The sequence below is a fragment of the Chiroxiphia lanceolata genome, chromosome 8 (genome assembly GCF_009829145.1).
Source record: "Chiroxiphia lanceolata isolate bChiLan1 chromosome 8, bChiLan1.pri, whole genome shotgun sequence".
Classification (NCBI taxonomy): domain Eukaryota; kingdom Metazoa; phylum Chordata; class Aves; order Passeriformes; family Pipridae; genus Chiroxiphia; species Chiroxiphia lanceolata.
Genome location: NC_045644.1, coordinates 30078731 through 30095219, shown reverse-complemented (window position 1 = coordinate 30095219; position 16489 = coordinate 30078731). Strand labels below are relative to the sequence as shown.

The 16489-nt window shown below is 38.5% G+C and overlaps 1 protein-coding gene across 3 annotated transcripts in view; it reads right to left on the bottom strand.

Moving 5' to 3' along the window:
* BICC1 (BicC family RNA binding protein 1) overlaps nucleotides 1–16489 on the bottom strand; it is a 102059-nt gene that overhangs the window by 33299 nt on the left and 52271 nt on the right. Inside the window, exon 2 of one of the 3 annotated variants that reach the window (XM_032695215.1) lies at nucleotides 181–371. The exons of the other annotated variants lie outside the window; for them this stretch is intronic. The gene's annotated coding sequence lies outside the window, so the exon portion shown is untranslated. The remainder of the gene's footprint in view (nucleotides 1–180; nucleotides 372–16489) is intronic. 3 annotated transcript variants of the gene reach the window in all.

Genomic DNA, 16489 nt, shown 5'->3' with positions numbered 1-16489 from the left:
TGTACAGTCACAAATGAAATGAGATGCACTTGTACATTAAATCAGAGCTGAAGCACGCATTTGGGTCTCTTAGTGGCTTTGAAAAAGCCCAGCAGAACACTGAAAATTCATCTTCAGAATGCCCAGAATTAAGCGAAAATTAGCCAGAAACATCAGATAAGCTTTAAAAAAACAGATTACCTGCACCTATGTTTGGAGAAATAAACTACTGATGACTGGATTTCGGGATCAGTGACAGAAGTTGAAAAGACTTCACTTAAAGCATAAGCAAAGAGGTAAGACAAGGAAGAGGTAACAGATCTTATGGCAATTTAGACAGAAAAGTGACCAGATTTGAAGGGGAAGGCCAAGGTGGAGAAGAAGAAGAAAACCTGAAAAGAAGAAATAAGAATGAATTAATTGTAGTCACCCAGAGACTCCATTTGAGTTACACAATTTCAGTTTCTTACCATCACAATTTGCTTAAATTCCTTATTTTACTTTTTCTAAAAAAGGCATTAGGGACATTTTGTAAATGCAGTTAGCCACCAAAAGGCAGACACCATGTTGCAATTCTGCTTCTTGGGCAGTTGCTCTCCAGCCTTTAGCCTAAACAGCCACCCAAAAAAGCAAGGCAATCTCTCAGCAGGACACAAAGTCTGTTATATCTTGTTTTTTCAGCGTGGAACCAATGAATTCACACTTCATTACTTAAATGTCTGTTGCCATTGTATCTCAAAGCACAGACACAGAATCACAATCCTTGGGAAAGAAAATAAGAAATAAAGGTAAGAAAATAGCTATAGTATTATAAGATAAACTTGAGAGAGGACATAAACAACCTACAACATTCCTATCAAATATAACAAAAATAACAGCATTATATCTGCACACAAACTCATACTCAGGGTTACCATTTTGATGCATAAGTCATGAGATAATTTTAGTTTCTTACACTAGCACTCTCAAAAAAGTCATTCTGACTGTGTTTTGCTAAATAAAACCCATCATCTGACTGGCGGGCATAAATGCACACCTGGGGCTCAACCTTGTTTGCAGTGCTCCCACTTCCAAAGTCAACTACACTCCCTTTGCACCTTCTTGCTCCCTGATCGGTGGACCTTTTAATGTTTTATTGCTCCAACTGACTGCACTGTGTGAGCTGGTTTTGACAGAGCCACTGGGAAGCATCAATTCTGGGGCTGGGCCAGGAGGATGCAGCGAGTCTTCAGCGAAGACTAATGCACTACACACACCTGGGTGACCAGGACAAACAGAACTGTCCTCTTGAGAACAGGGTGAAATGAAATGAAATGTTATCAAATATAGAAACAGTTGGTTCTCAACAGGACATCAGACATCTGGTGACTAAAGACAGAGACAGCTAATATAATATTTTTGGTCATCACAAATGCTTTATTACTTTCTCTGCTTTAACATCACACTGTGAAATGCATTTCCCCAGAAGAAGTTCTCCTCTCCTGGATTATTATGCTTTCAGGGATTGTTTCAACTGTATTCCCGATGAACAGGTAGGGATTTACATTTGTGTGTTTTGTTACTTCTAAATAAAGAGAAAAATTAAAAGTCCAATAAAGAAGCACCTGAACAGTCTTCTTGAGAGCTAACGAAGTAGCAACAGCTACACCAAGTACATGACAACCATTCCTTTTTCAAGTCACAGCAAGGCATTATCAGATCATGCACTGTGAGCTCTAACAGAACTTTTATTACTCATCTCGAGGACATTATTGACTGTACTTACTTTTTCTTACTTTATAATAAAAGTAAGAGCTGTGTACGTAGAAAGGTCTTATTGCTCATAAATTCTAGTGACTAAGTATCTGCACCAGCTGCCTGGGGGGTGCCAGGGCACAGAGATGTGACAGAGACAGGCATGACAAGGACTCACAGCAGCACAACACAGAGGTTTTCTTACAGCACTGACAATTCAGTAAAACCCTAGTCTAGCACTCCACAGCAATACTGATTTAATGGCTTACTAGGCTCTTATGAAGGGGAATTCCAATACAAGCAGATCATATTCACTACCTATTTTTAATTTCCATGTACCAGATACAAATTACGTTGTTTACAATAGGTAGGTACTAACAAAGAATATCCCTCTTAGCTCTTTTTGTGAAGCTGTAAGAGGGCAGTCATTTTCATTGAGATACAAAGGTCATTATCACATACATTCCATCTCTAAATTTTGGGCTTGAAATGTGAAATATCAATATGTATTTAAAGTTACAATAATATTAAGTGTATGAAATTTGACTCGAAAATTGCTATGTTTGTTACCAACTAGTTTCTGCCATTCATTGAACTGGATTATTTCTTTTATTATTTTCTAAAAGCTAAAAGTGAACATTTTTTTTTTTTACAGCCAGTATGGCAATGTACTAGCTTTTCCCATGCATCACCGCTGTGCAGGCTGTAGTCTCCAGGAAGAAAAAAGCAAACAGGCAGATAGGGAAAGTAGTGTTTCTATCTTCCTTCTAAACCCACTTGTGATGCACCTCATCAACAAAAAGACTGTCCCTTTGGTGACAACTATTTCTAACTATTAAAACCTTCTAGATGGTTTTATACAAACAATTTCTTATGTGAATACATAAGAATTTTAAGCATGTAATAATTCACCATTTCTTGGCAATATTCATATGACACTGTAACAGCTGTATATCTTACATGAAAAAGGTTATTCTTATTCACAGATATTAAACTGTTTTCTCCAGCAAGACTCACAGATTGCAGCTGACCTGGGAAGAGAACCTTCAACTCCTAAAGGACAGTGACCTACTCAAAAAGCTTTGCTTTTGTTTTTAAGGAAGGGTTCATAGCAAGTAAACAACTCTCTGCCCACACTGTTTCCCTGCAAGGGTAATTTCTTTGTGATATGCTGACAAAAGAAAGAAAGAAACAAAAAACCACCAAACACCTGAAAGATGTCCAGTGTTGCCTTTTAAATCAGGAAACCATTCCTGAGATGTTCTCAGATGAATTTTCTCTGCATCACTTCTGTCCGTCACTCTCTCCACAGTATTAGACCAAGAGCAAAACTCCCCTCTGGGAAATTAATCACCTGCAGAGCATCTCTGTGAGGTGAGTTTCAGCAATCATTCTGAAAAATTGCTTTTCGTGTCCCAAAAATTGAGTTTAAATAGAAAGATGAGAATCAGAGCAAAACACTATCTCACTCTCCAGTTTGCATATAAATGCAGTGCAGAGCTGATTGCAACGTATCTGCTAATGGCTAGAAGCTCCTAAAAATCCAAACCAATACATCAACTAATTGCAGTTTTCGCTGAAAGATTGTGACAAATTTGTACTCTCAAGTACAATTACAGCAATAAGAGTTTATATTACTGCATTCCAGAGTTTGAAATTTCAGTTTTTATTGCAGTTACTGCCAAGCACTCTGACTGGATGTTAAGCCCCTTGATAATTCCCTTCATATTACAACTGTGTTTGTATTTTGCCTCTCCCTTATCTGTCCAAGTATAAGCAAACTGCTGTTCTTCACAGAAAGCACAGCAAGTCCTGATTAAACACAGAAAAGCCCAAAAATCTTGTTCATACTCTTCCTACAGAAATGAACCAAGTTCAAATCACTCTTTCATAAGTGTACTTAGAACTACAATGCACATCTGCTAGTCCTGTGCTACCCAGAATTCGTTTCCTTAAAATATTCACCAGTGTCACCATAAACGTATTTTATCTTCCCCCAAGACAATAGCAATTAATGATTTTACAGTTCCCTGCAGAAACAGCACTCATGGCTATAGTGGGCTCACACACCCCCCGGAGCACAGAAAAATTGACAAGGCAACAACAAACAAGATAAAAGACTCAGGCAAATGTGACTTTAAAAGCTTTCTTGGTTGTCACCTACACTGCACGCAAAGGGGGAAAATTAATGGATGGGTCTGGTTTCTGAAGTGGCTCATGTAAATAACTCCAGTAAATGAAGGATTTGCTGCCAGCTGCTGGCACAAGGGCTGCTGTGGATCTGTGCGTGTCTAACTGCTCAGATCCAAGGGATTCAACACGAACTCCTGTGGCCAAGTTTCAAATGCCCTGGGATGGTCTCTTCTGTCCATTTATTTATTACAAAACAGGGAGGAGTCATCTCTGCCTGAGTCAGCTGCTCCAGAAAAAAAAAGAAATAAACGAACTTGGGATCTGAACACAACGGTTCTTTAATTTTTAAAGTACACAATTATAGGGTTTGGGGGAATTTTTCTTCAGAACATAAGAAACAGTACACATTGACAGTTTCTCATTTACAGAGAAAGTTAATAAAAAACAGATGGAGCTCATAATACAGCAACTGCAATACATGCCGTAATTAATCTGGCATTCCAAACAATAAACACAATGTCAGCAAGAAACTCACTTTAAATATAAGTCAATTATGGATTGATTGCCTCAGTAACACATTACAGAAAATATTTACCATTTACAAACTTGTGTTAGGGTAAGCAATCATTAAACTGCAACAGGTAGTCTGTAGGTTAATTAGGAAGCTTAGCAGTGAGTACCTAAGGTGACTTAGGTACTTAATAGAGAACTATTAAACTTACAAAGATTCTTTCCCTCAATATATTCACAAGCCAAACATCCTAAACACAAAAAACAGCAGAATTTTTCCAGCTTTGCATCTCACCCTAAGGGGAGCAGCCACTCAGCAAAGACTGGATAATTTGCATGCATGCATTTCTGGTGCCAAAATAAGCAAATATTGTCACTCATGGCAAGTTATAAAAAAAAACTAGACTAGAAGATACAAATCCGGGTCCCCTGCCATCCACTGGCAAAAGTGGCTGGGACACCACAGCAGTCACCACCTGCCTTTAAACACCCAGGCACTGCTAATGGGAGAGTACTGGTAGTGAAATAATACAACTACACATGGTTGAGTTTGTGGCAGGAACTTAAACCAAAAAAAAAAAAGCTAAAATATTCTGCAGAGTCTCACCTGTGAGGAATGTGCACCCCACACACACACTCTGCCCCAGCACTGACTCTCCCCCCAGCTCTTGCCCACATCTTTCCCCTGCCAACAGATAAGAACAGAACAGCAAAGGACACCACTTGCAGGCACAGATATAGGAACTGCAATTTGGGCACTCAAATCTAAGTTACCAGATGTTCATTTTCAGCTGCTGCTGATGTTGGCAATGAGTGGGGTTAAAGTTTTGTTTACGAAAATAACAAAAGAGAAAGAAGGAGAAAATATGCAAAAAATATCCCTGTCTGCCATTGTAGATTGGGGGAAAATTAAAAAAAAAGGAAAGAGTGAGTTTCTGAAAATGCTTCCTTTGGACTGATATACTACTTACACAGCTAAGTAATAATCTTTAATATAATGAGTCAGTTGATTAAAAGCATAACCAATTTTGTCATAAGCTTTTATATCTTTGTCTGGCATTTTACCAATAATTCAGGTTACAAGTAGCCTTCTCTATATTAATTTTTTGGTTTATTTTTTCTTCCAAACCCCTCACTCTGGAATCAACTCCATCTTTACTTACAGAATCCAGAAGTCTGCTCCCCTCCCTAGTGCACCCATGTGCACCACTGTGGCTTTTCTAAAGGGATTTCTTGCAGCAACCCTCAGTAAGCATCTGAATTGGGATCAGTTCTTTTTTTAAGAAGTCTCGGAAGTGAAGGACTAAGCTATTACAGGTGATCATTTAAGGTACCTTTGTGGCAGGATCTAGTACATTAGAGCACTGTTGATAACTATTTAATCTGTCCTGAAAAATCTCCACTAGTAGGGACTCCAAAGCTCATGCAACTTACTGCAATAATTATCTTTGTCCTCCAAGAGGAATCTCTAAGACAAATGTTTGTTTTTAATCCTGACCTAAACAGACACTGATAGCAATCACCTTTTTCCTACACTCACATAGCCTTTTTGCTAGTTTATATATAACATTACATTTTTTTAAACTCTTCCCAACTTGTGTTTTCAAGTATCTCCTTTGCTTTCCCCTGGATTGTCTCTAAACTGCAAATCAGCACTGGTAACTACTATGATTTCACAGATGAAAATCTGTACTAAGATTTTCAGTACTAAGTTGCACAAGATAGATATTTCTATATATTATTTACAACCCAGTTTGCTTTATTCTCAGATACAGCATCACACTCCAGTGCCTGTTTCCTCTGTTGTACACCATGAAGTTTAAACCCCTTGAATACTGTGCACCTGAGGTTTCTTCTCCAAACAGCCTGTATTGAGTTGTTACTCGTTTTCCATTGTTTCTTCAGTTTGTTTTGAGCATAAATTGTGTTCTGTCAACTCGATGCCACTTACAAATTTTATAAATACCTACTATCCCATGAATTAACATTCAATGAAAAAGTTGCACAGTATGGGACAGAGCCCGAGAATATCACAGAATGATCTGGGCTGGAAGGGACCTTACAGATCATCTCGTTCCAACCCCCTGCCATGGGCAGGGACACCTTGCACTAATCAGGTTGTTCAAAGTCCCATCCAGTCTGGTCTTGAACATTTCCAGGGATGGGGCATCTACAGCTCCTCTGGGCAACCCGATATCTAACAGAAAGAAAGACGCTACATTTCAAAGGATAGAAAGTCACTGGACTTAAGTTTCAGACAAATCTCCTGCAAGCAGAAAACAACAAATACTACACCCAAGTAGGTACTTTCTTGGGTACTTTCCACTCACAGAGAGCAAAGACTCCTTCTGACTGTTCAGATTTCTTTGAAGTGACCCAATGTACATCTGTAAGCAAGTCAATTCACCTCTGTAACCCTCCACATGGCAGTACCCAGAGGCAGAAGAGCTAAGGTGAGCTTAGCTGCTCACTGCACTCACTGTGAGAGAAACAGGGGAGGAGAACTACACACGGGAACGCATTTTGCACATGTACAGCTTCACAGAACGACAAATTTCCTCCTAGAAATCCCAGTGAGAGCTGTTGGGCATTTGAGTATTTTAAGCAAGTTCCATAAAACATTTTCCTGAAGCCCAGCATTTTCTCAGCTTAGTTTCTTGGCTATTGCTCTCCTCCAGTGTTGTGAAATCAGTAAGTTTACATTATTTGGCATTGCACTGGACACAAATCCAATACGCTGGATGAAAGTTGCACTCAATATTAATCCTTTTTATTGCTGTCTTGGTTTACTTGCACACATTCTGATTCTGTTTTGTGATTATTTTTTTTTTTTAGTAGAAATTGCCAATATCCTCAAATCCCATGGCCAAGAAACTAATGTTTGTACATTCCTGGTATTTTAAATCATACTTATGTTTTGATACAATAAAAAAGACATCTGTTAAATGTCTAACAAATTGCAATCGCAGTCATCAAAAATCGCATCTTTATGGAAGCTGCGCAAAGACATTAGGTGAGAAAAGTGACATGTTAGGTATTTAATCACTGGTCTAGGACAGGAATAGACATGTCCATCAATACCACAGTGTTTACCAGCTTTCACCCAGGATATTCATCAAGGAAGAACCTCAAAATTGTGTGTAACTTCTAAGACTAGGATACATATTTGAAGTTCATGAACACCTATGAGCCCAGGGCTGGAATCCTCCTATCCACTTTTTAGTAGACACATTTTCACCTGGTCCTGCTGTGACATCTTCCTCTTTCCACCTCCTATCTGTCTTCACACCATCTTTGTCATTAACTCCTTATTCTAATCCTTCAAAATCCTCATTTCTTTAAGACTCCCACTCTAACCTCACGTTTCCTGCCATTCCTTTGCTGAACCAGATTTATCTCTTTCCAACTGCCTTCACTTTGTTCACAGCCTCTCATTTCCTTTCCGTGTCTTTCACTTCCCCCATTTCACTTCATTTCCAACTTTTTCCTTTCCCAAAGCTTTCCTCCCATTAAAAAGAGCTCGTTTGCCTTTTCCTTCGACAGGAGTTAATACAGGGAGTACACGTTTGCCAACAGTCCTTGGTTGATGAACACTGCCAGATGGTGTTGGTCTCACCAGTTAAACTAAACCAATCCCACAGCTCCAATGCTGCCACACAGCCACAACTACCAGTTATCAACAAACATTTGCCATAAAATAACATATTTTCTAAGTGCTAGAAATCTGAAAAAAAAATAAAAAAAATCACAGGAACACTAGTTATGCCCTAGATTTTGTTCTTTTTAGATCTGACCTGCTTTACAGGAAATGTTGGTCTTGCCAAATAATCGAGGAATGAAATTACTAGCACAGTTCACACCAAGTTAAGTTTGTAGAGATGAAAAGCTTAAATTATAGCTATTTTTCAGATATTCCCTCCTGCTGCTACTCCAAAATATCATATGATTCAAATTATAGTTTCCAGAGGAAGTAATTAAAGACACTAGAACTTCTATCAATGATGGTTTTGTATGTTTGCACTCGATCTTTGGCACAGACTCAATCTATATTTAGACTACAAAGTATAAAGAATGTTTGAAACCAAAGCAACTACAACCTCCCCTCCAGAATTTCATTTACAATGTGAGATTTGCAGAGATAGGATAACACTCCCATACACTGCAATTCTAGACAGTTCATAGGATTTGCACAGGTTTGGAGAGAAGAATGCAGTCCCCAGCCCTTCCTGCAAGTGCTACTGCCCACAGGAAAGCTTGAGGCACCAGGTGAGACACTGTCTCTCTTTGGGTGAGATTGGTCTTGGAAGGCACCTACACTGTATCAAGAAACTCTAAAAACGATACAATTTTTTTTGTCAGTTACAGAATATCACACATTAGGTATTATTCCTTCAAGGTATTGTTCTCCCCAGTAATATCTGTGGACATATGATTTTTTTCCCCTCCAAGCTGTGACAAGACCCCAAAGTAGATTTCTGCTGCGCATCCGAGTTTCTCTGTGCTTCTGAAAGCTGGAGGGTTCTGGCCTCCTCCACTCAAGCCATTTTAGTTGCAAATCAAAACAAAAATTTAAATGATGTTTACTAACCTAACACATCAGCTCCATTCCCTGACCAATGCTTAATGTGTAACTGATGTGTTTAAATTGGCACACTCAGTTTTTCGTGTTAGTGCCATATGTTTGCATGCAATAACATTAGACTGGAATCAAGGACTTCTCAACATCCTTTGAAACCTTCAAACCATTGTGATTTAAACACATAGAAACAGGAGTACATTATATTTAAAGAATGGTGAAACATGACACTTGATCTTTCTCAACACTTCTCCAAATAAACACAGGAAAAAGTACACGGTGATAAACAAAACGACAAAAAGGTACTATGGACATTTGAAACCAGGAGTTCATCTTCTCTTATGGAGAATACTAAAGAGGATGAACAATCCTTTCTCTAAAGAAAAAAAAAAGGAGAACTGCCAGCTAACAAGCAGATAATACACAGCATTACAAGCAGATGACTCCAGCCAGAGCTGTGCTCTAAAGCCTGACAGACTGAGATAATTTCTGTGGCAGTTAAGGATCTGACCAGTATCTTCCATATTCTGATAATTGTCAGTGATGATGATGCAGGATATTACAAATTTTCACCATCTTATTTCCTTTGAAAACGCATATTTGATTTACCACAGCCCAAGATCAAGTCAGATAAACCAGTTTTAAGCAATTCAGAGGACACAAATTAGAATCCATCATAATTAGAGAAAGGAATAAAATAATCAAGCAAGTACTTCATCTTTAAACAACTTTGCAAACAAAGCTATTCTGTATTAGATTATTTAACTATTCAATTTTGTTTCACCTACACTGCATGATTTAAAAAAAAAAAAAAAAGGTATATAAGATGTCCCATTTATCAAGTTAATGAATTTTTACCTATGGGAAAATGCAAAATAGCATTACTTTTGCTGTAGAAAGGTCAAGCACAAAAATAAGTTTAATGCCATTGTAAGGAACACAAAAAACTCGGAGTTTACTAGATCTTGTACCAGATCTGACTGAAATTTTATTTTATGAAGCAACTGCAGAGATAATTTCTTATCTTCCCATCCCCCAAATCCTGTCAGCATTTTCAAGAAACATTACAGAGCACCCTTTATCTCCTGGCACGAGTAACTTTCAATTCCATTGCAGAAACATATGTGCGATTCAGCTACTTCTAAGATATGAGCAAAATTCTTTTTAAAAAATCTACTTATGTACACAGTTATCAGCTGGACAATTGCATATTAGGGTGAATCTTTTTTCCTGGTCTTAGTTAGGTCAAATAAAAGCTGCAAAGGAATTTTGCTGCCCACAGAGAGAGCTGATACAGAATACCCAAACCAATGGTTCTGTTGTCATGGGCACCAACAAGGAAAAGGCATCTAAATGCCAAGATTTTTGAAAAAACTTTTACTGAGTTGGTACAAAGTCAGACCTACAAGTTTATACCTTGGGAACCAAAACCAAACAGCTTTAGAAAAAATTCTGCTGACAAAAGAGCCCTGGCCTCAATACACCAGTGGCCCCAAATGCCCCCTCTGTCTGTGGGCTGGACACGAGGGCACGCCAGGCTGGAGGGCTGGGCTGCCTAGCAGGTAGCTATGGAGGCAGAGGCACAGACCCTAGGCACGCAGCAAGGCAAGGGAGATAAGACCACAACTGTGCTGTTTACCAGCTCTGAAAGCAGTTCTGTCTCCCCTGATTTTGTTTCTAACAAAAGCAGTTACTACTCGTGCCTCCCCATGCGCTTGGAAAATGCACAAAGTGCACCTTAATGGTTGCTCACAACTTAAGGGATAAGGCTGTCCTAGGGGTGTGTGATCAAAAACTACTGTGCCTACTGCTGTTACAAGAGGTTGTCTCAAACTGATGCACTAGGATCCTGTTTCCAGTTAGAGATTGGGAAAGACACATGAAGTGACTACAAAGGCTCATCTTTCTGCTGCCCTCTGTGCAGGCAGGTGAAGAGCTCCTCTCCTGAGGGAACAGGTGCCCACAGCAGAGGCTTCAAATCATCACCTCCACTCACCTTACTGGATCAGTTAACTCACAGGGCACTATTTCCTCACTGGAAAGGTGGGGATCCACACCAACGAGGGAAGGTACCCAACAGCCCTGGGAGAGCCTAAACCCATCCTTGGATCAGCAGCAGCAATGGAACTGCTGGCACAGTCCCAGCTGGTATACAGTACAGTGCTTTCTGGGCAATTGGAGCCTACATCTCCATTGATCTGCACACTGAAATCGCTGCTGAGAGTAAACAAATTACAACTTGATCATGAACCAATAGAGAACTTACCTCTGTTTGTAAGTGCTTAATCATCGAGGCACTTTAGAATGCACTTTTCTGCATCACTCTGCATCCTTAGTTAAAGACCACATTACAGGCTGTGGTTATTCAGGAAAGGACATCACTCTGTAGGTTTTGGTTCCTACCAAGAGTTAGGGTCCAGCCTTGCAGGACAGTTGGCACAATTTTCAAAAACATCTTAGTGGAAGAGAAGCTCAAGTTCATAAAAAAATTCCACGAACCGTTGCAGGTCTCCAAGGACCTGATTAATTTTCCCCACCATCTTTTTATAATTGGAGTTTCAGGCTCTAAGCCAATTAAGTGGCTATTCATAGCACTGAATTTAAAGGTGGGGAAAATTAGTTGATACATCCCACATTCACTCGCTTCCATTCTATCAGTTTGATTTGTTTTTTTTTTTTTTTCCCTAATTATTGTTACTAGAAACAGAGATGAAAGTAGGTCAAGAGCAGGAGTTGACCAAAACTACAAAAAACTACCACTACATGTTTTATGAACAAGCCTGAACCATTTGATAGTTCTGTGATGCTCTGTGATGTTCTCAGGTGGGGTTGACTCAGCATTTAAGACTTATGTGCAAAATAAAACTCAGTGCATTACTCCATTTACAGAAACACAAACTATCCATTCCTTTTACAGTAATTTATGGTAAAGGGTATTTTTCTTTAAGCATTATTCACCACATTATTTTTATGCAGTTTTAGAGGTTATATATGGCTATGAATGAAGACATTGCAATTTAATAAGTGAGTGAAACTATAAGAGGACTTGCAAAACAAATATTTTTATCACACAATTTACATGGGCATACTTGTTACAAAAGTAGCAGAATTCACTTTTATATTCAAAGAATTAAGACCCTATCAGGTGTAATTAAGTAGCCTTTGTAAGCAAATGTTTCCATGCAACTTCAACCATCTCTGAAAAACATACAACCTTTAACTTCTTCGGAAAACAAACACAGCATTAATTAATTATCCTTGCTGAGCCTGAATTCAGTAATTCAAATACAAAAGCTGATATTATACTCCCTCATTTGCATAAACAGCACACATAGCCAAGTTAACCTGACAGGATCAACTCAAGTTTAACACAGAACCAAAATAGGTTTGATTTTCTTATCTGGTCAATTTTTAAAACATTTTATACCTTAATTAAAAAACCCCCACCAAAACAAAAAACATAACAACAACAACACCCCAACAAAAAACCACACCACCTTCGCCCCCCCAACAAATAAAGGCCATAAAACCAAGCAATTTCTTTTAACCATTCACTTCTATGAACACTTTCAGAAATGGTTTTATGATATTGTACCATTATTGATAATGTAACCACTACTGGAAGCAACACTCAGGGACAGAGTTTATAACAGAAGAACTCTTGCTGTTTGAATCAGTGGATTTCCATATCCCTGTACTGGGTTCTGGGTTGTAGGGATGTTGTGGGGTTTATTTGCCTTTTTTTGTGGTGAGTTTTTGGTTTCTTGTGGCAGATTTTTTCTGATCTAGAAATCCAAACTAACAAGAAACTACACCTCTATGGCTACAATCAAAATGAGAAGGCAAAGATCTTGGAGCTCAGCAAGGATAATTAATAGATGCTGTGTTGCCAATAACTGCAGTTTTTTTCCACAGTACAGCTAGTTCCAAATTACTTTTTAACAAAATTAAAATCAGGCAAAATATATATGCATTGTGAAAAAGGGAAAAAAGCTAATCTCTTGAGCCCAGCATAATGAAGTCATTTAAGGAAAACAGAGAACTAAAAAGCTGTGTTACAGCTGCAACTATATTAAGCAGGGACAATATGTATATGTAAAGACTCAGAAAATAAAAACACTGAAGATTTTAAAAATAAAGCAATCCTAACAGTCATTATTCTATAGAGAATCAATAGAATCATTATGGTTGGAAAAGACCTCCAAGATCATCCAGTCCAACCTTTGACTGAATACCACCTTGTGAACTAAACCACAGCACCAAGTGCCACATTTACTTGTTTTCTGAACACTTCCAAGGATGGGACTTCCCTGTTCCAAGGCTTAACCGCCCTTTCAGTGAAGATATGCACACACACACACATATAGAGCATAGCATTTTCTATTTAGGAGTTATCCACGACAAAGAAGTAAATGGCCTAAACTATCACGCAATTTTTAGCGACTTCTATTCTTGTTTGACTAAACTCAGACTTGGCCAGTTTCTTGGGGAACATTTCAGGTTATATAATTGCACTTTGCAAACATGCCAGCCACTGAAGTACACCAAGCCACCTGGTATCTAGAAGAAAATTAAGTATGTAACTAACTTAAAGTCTAGTAGCGCAGACCAAAGCCCTTTGAGCTTTTCAGCAATCCCAGAGATAATTGAAAGCAGAGAAATCTATTCATTTCTTTAAGCTTTGCATTTATTACAAAACATCATCAATGCAATGAGACAGAATCTCTTGAAGCAAGAGTCCAAAACCACTTTATGCCACACAGGCATTTTTATTCTACTCAAAGTTTCTCAACTGCTGCCTCATTGAGTCCATTGCTTTGCTTAGGGGTGTTTTGGTTTGGTGAGGTTTAGGGTTGCGGGTTTTTGTTGGTTGGTTTTTTTCCCTAGGGGGAACCTAGAGCCCTCCAGACAAACCAGAAGAGGTTACAGCACTGTTTAAAGCTCACACAACTCCTACAAAACAATGCTGTGCAAGATTATGAATTCTTCCATTATCACTGATATTTTATAATAAAATATTGGGTTTGAACATTGAGCATTGAAAAAGTCATACTTGCATCCATTAATATACTGAAGCAAACAATTTGAGGTGTTACCCACAGGCTTTTTTGCACTGTGTTTCACTGATATTTCTGTGTGAGAGAAGCAGTCTCTCCTTTGCACAAATGTGGGAGTTAGACCAGCTCCAACACCAAGAGCAATGCTGCATAACAGGGATGCACTTATGTTTTAAGAAATGATGTAATCTCTCCATGGAACACGTGTATAAGTGATGAAGTGCCTGCACAGGGGACACTAAACTGGTGAGCACAACACTGAACTGCTCATATGTTAACCCACCGTACATCTTACTGTAAGAGATTTAGCACAGTCTGCACTCTTTTCAAAAAAAGATTGTGCTGATAAACTGAATTGGGAAAACTAAGTATGTCTGAAGAGAAAAAAATACACTATCTGAAAAGCATAAAATCAGATTTGAGATTTATCAGAAAACCTGTGCCAAAGAGGAAATAACCTGGCACTGTATTTGCACACTTTCATAAGGCTGCACAGCCTTACACTGCAGTTCTTTCTTCTCTCCCTCCCTGTTTCATCTGAAAATATGAACTTCAGCTTTTATTACGATACCGGGAAACAACTGAAAGTTGATTTAGAGGTCTGAAGCCACAAACATTTTAGCTTACTCTTGATATCTAAGGCAATAACTCGCATCCAAGTTTGGCCTTGAGTTCATCACACAGTGACATTTCTATTTTAACAACAACAACAAAAAAAAATAAAAATCAGCCTCTAGCTTTTATCACAATGCTCAAAGTGCTAAACGACACTCCAGTAAATGGGAGCGATGTTTTACTAATTTGGCTGAAGTCTCTCTGTATAGTTAATTGTCTCAAATGTGGTATTACAGCTGCTAACTGCATTGTGCATATTACCTTGGCAGTTTAAGATGCAAAGAATAAAATACTGGAATCTGTTTGCAAGACAGGTTGCAAAAGGCAAAATTTACGGAAAAAAGGTGAAACCAAATTGAGGGCAATGAATGTCAGCAGTGCCCAGTTCTAATTATTGCTGCCTTCTTTCCAGTGTCTTTAGTATCACTGTGTTTCTCCTTGGATATAAATTTCACATGCTCTGTACTTGGCTTGAGTTTGAGAATTGCTAACGAAAAATAGCATGTAGTTAAATGCTTTGACAACAGAAGCAAGTTTAAATTTTAAAAAGATATTAAAAGCTATGAAAAAATAAGTAAAAGGAAAAATCAGGTGAGGAAAAAGTAAAGACACCGAACATGGACTAGATTTTCACTAACCAACTAAAAAAGCATCATTAATAAGAGGAAAAACAAAAACAAAGAAAAAGCAATATAAACCCCCCAAAAAACAGAAATGGCAAACTAAAGGTGAAATAAAATAAGAGCAGCTCAAAAGAGAAGGAAAAGAAATAAGTTGGTAACTTCAAGAGATGATATTGATAAAGAGCTGGAGACTAATCTGAAGAAAATGGAAGAGGAGTGAAAATACAGGAATAACAGCAAATGAAAAAGAGTATGAGAAGTTCTTTTCAAAAGTGAATAGTGAAAGAAACCCCAGAGTTATCCCTGCTCTGTAAGTTCAATTTACTTTGCATTTCCCTTTACAGCTTTAACTTCTCAGAATATCTCTCCCTGCTCCAACTCTCTGAATGACTTCCTGCCTAGAGCCCCTCAGTTTTCAGGAGCTGATGTGATTCTCATGCTGGTCTTTCCCCAAAAGCTATTCCAAGGCTGTCTGCACGCTGAGCACACACATCCTGCAACTTCTTCATGGCTGTTGAAATACAAAGGGACACACGGATTTAAAAATAAAATGTAGTAAGGAATATGAGTGAATATGAACTCCCATTTAGCCATTTTCTAAAGAACACCTTAAATTACCATCAAAAGCACTGCTGGTGAGTAATAAGATGTTCACCTGCTCCCAATGCATTTGGCATCACAGGTTCATACAGACATGTGGTGCAACAGGCTGAGGATACAGTGAGGGTTAAGGCAAATGCACAAGGAACTCTCCCTCTCCAATAATAAAAAATTATCCATGCTTAGTTTTAAGCCAACCTAGTCCCCCCATGTGGCAATATAAGCACTAGTGACAGCACAGCAGAAAGGGCTGGACAAGAAGAACAGGACAGGTCAGTATTCTGGGAATGGAGGGGGGGGGAAATCCATTAGCTTATGCCTGTCTAGAAGGTCTTTGTGGAGCTACAGCATCTAACCATTTAGGATTTGGCAATCTACTGATACTTTTATACCACTAGATAAATCTTTAAAAGACAATTAACAGCATTCCTAAGGAACAGTAACTATAACAGAGTGAAAAGGTCTGTTGAGAGCAGAAGTTACTGTCTCAGTTTGATCTTTAACTCATTTCACTACAGAAGACCTCAAATCTCCAGAACAGGAGGTTTTGGTACACCCTGAACTCCACAGCTCCAGTGCAAAGCAGAGCAAACCATGCCAGTGCCCATTCTTTCATTACTGATGGACAGGAATCATTCATAAAAAGCTTTAAATTGTTCACT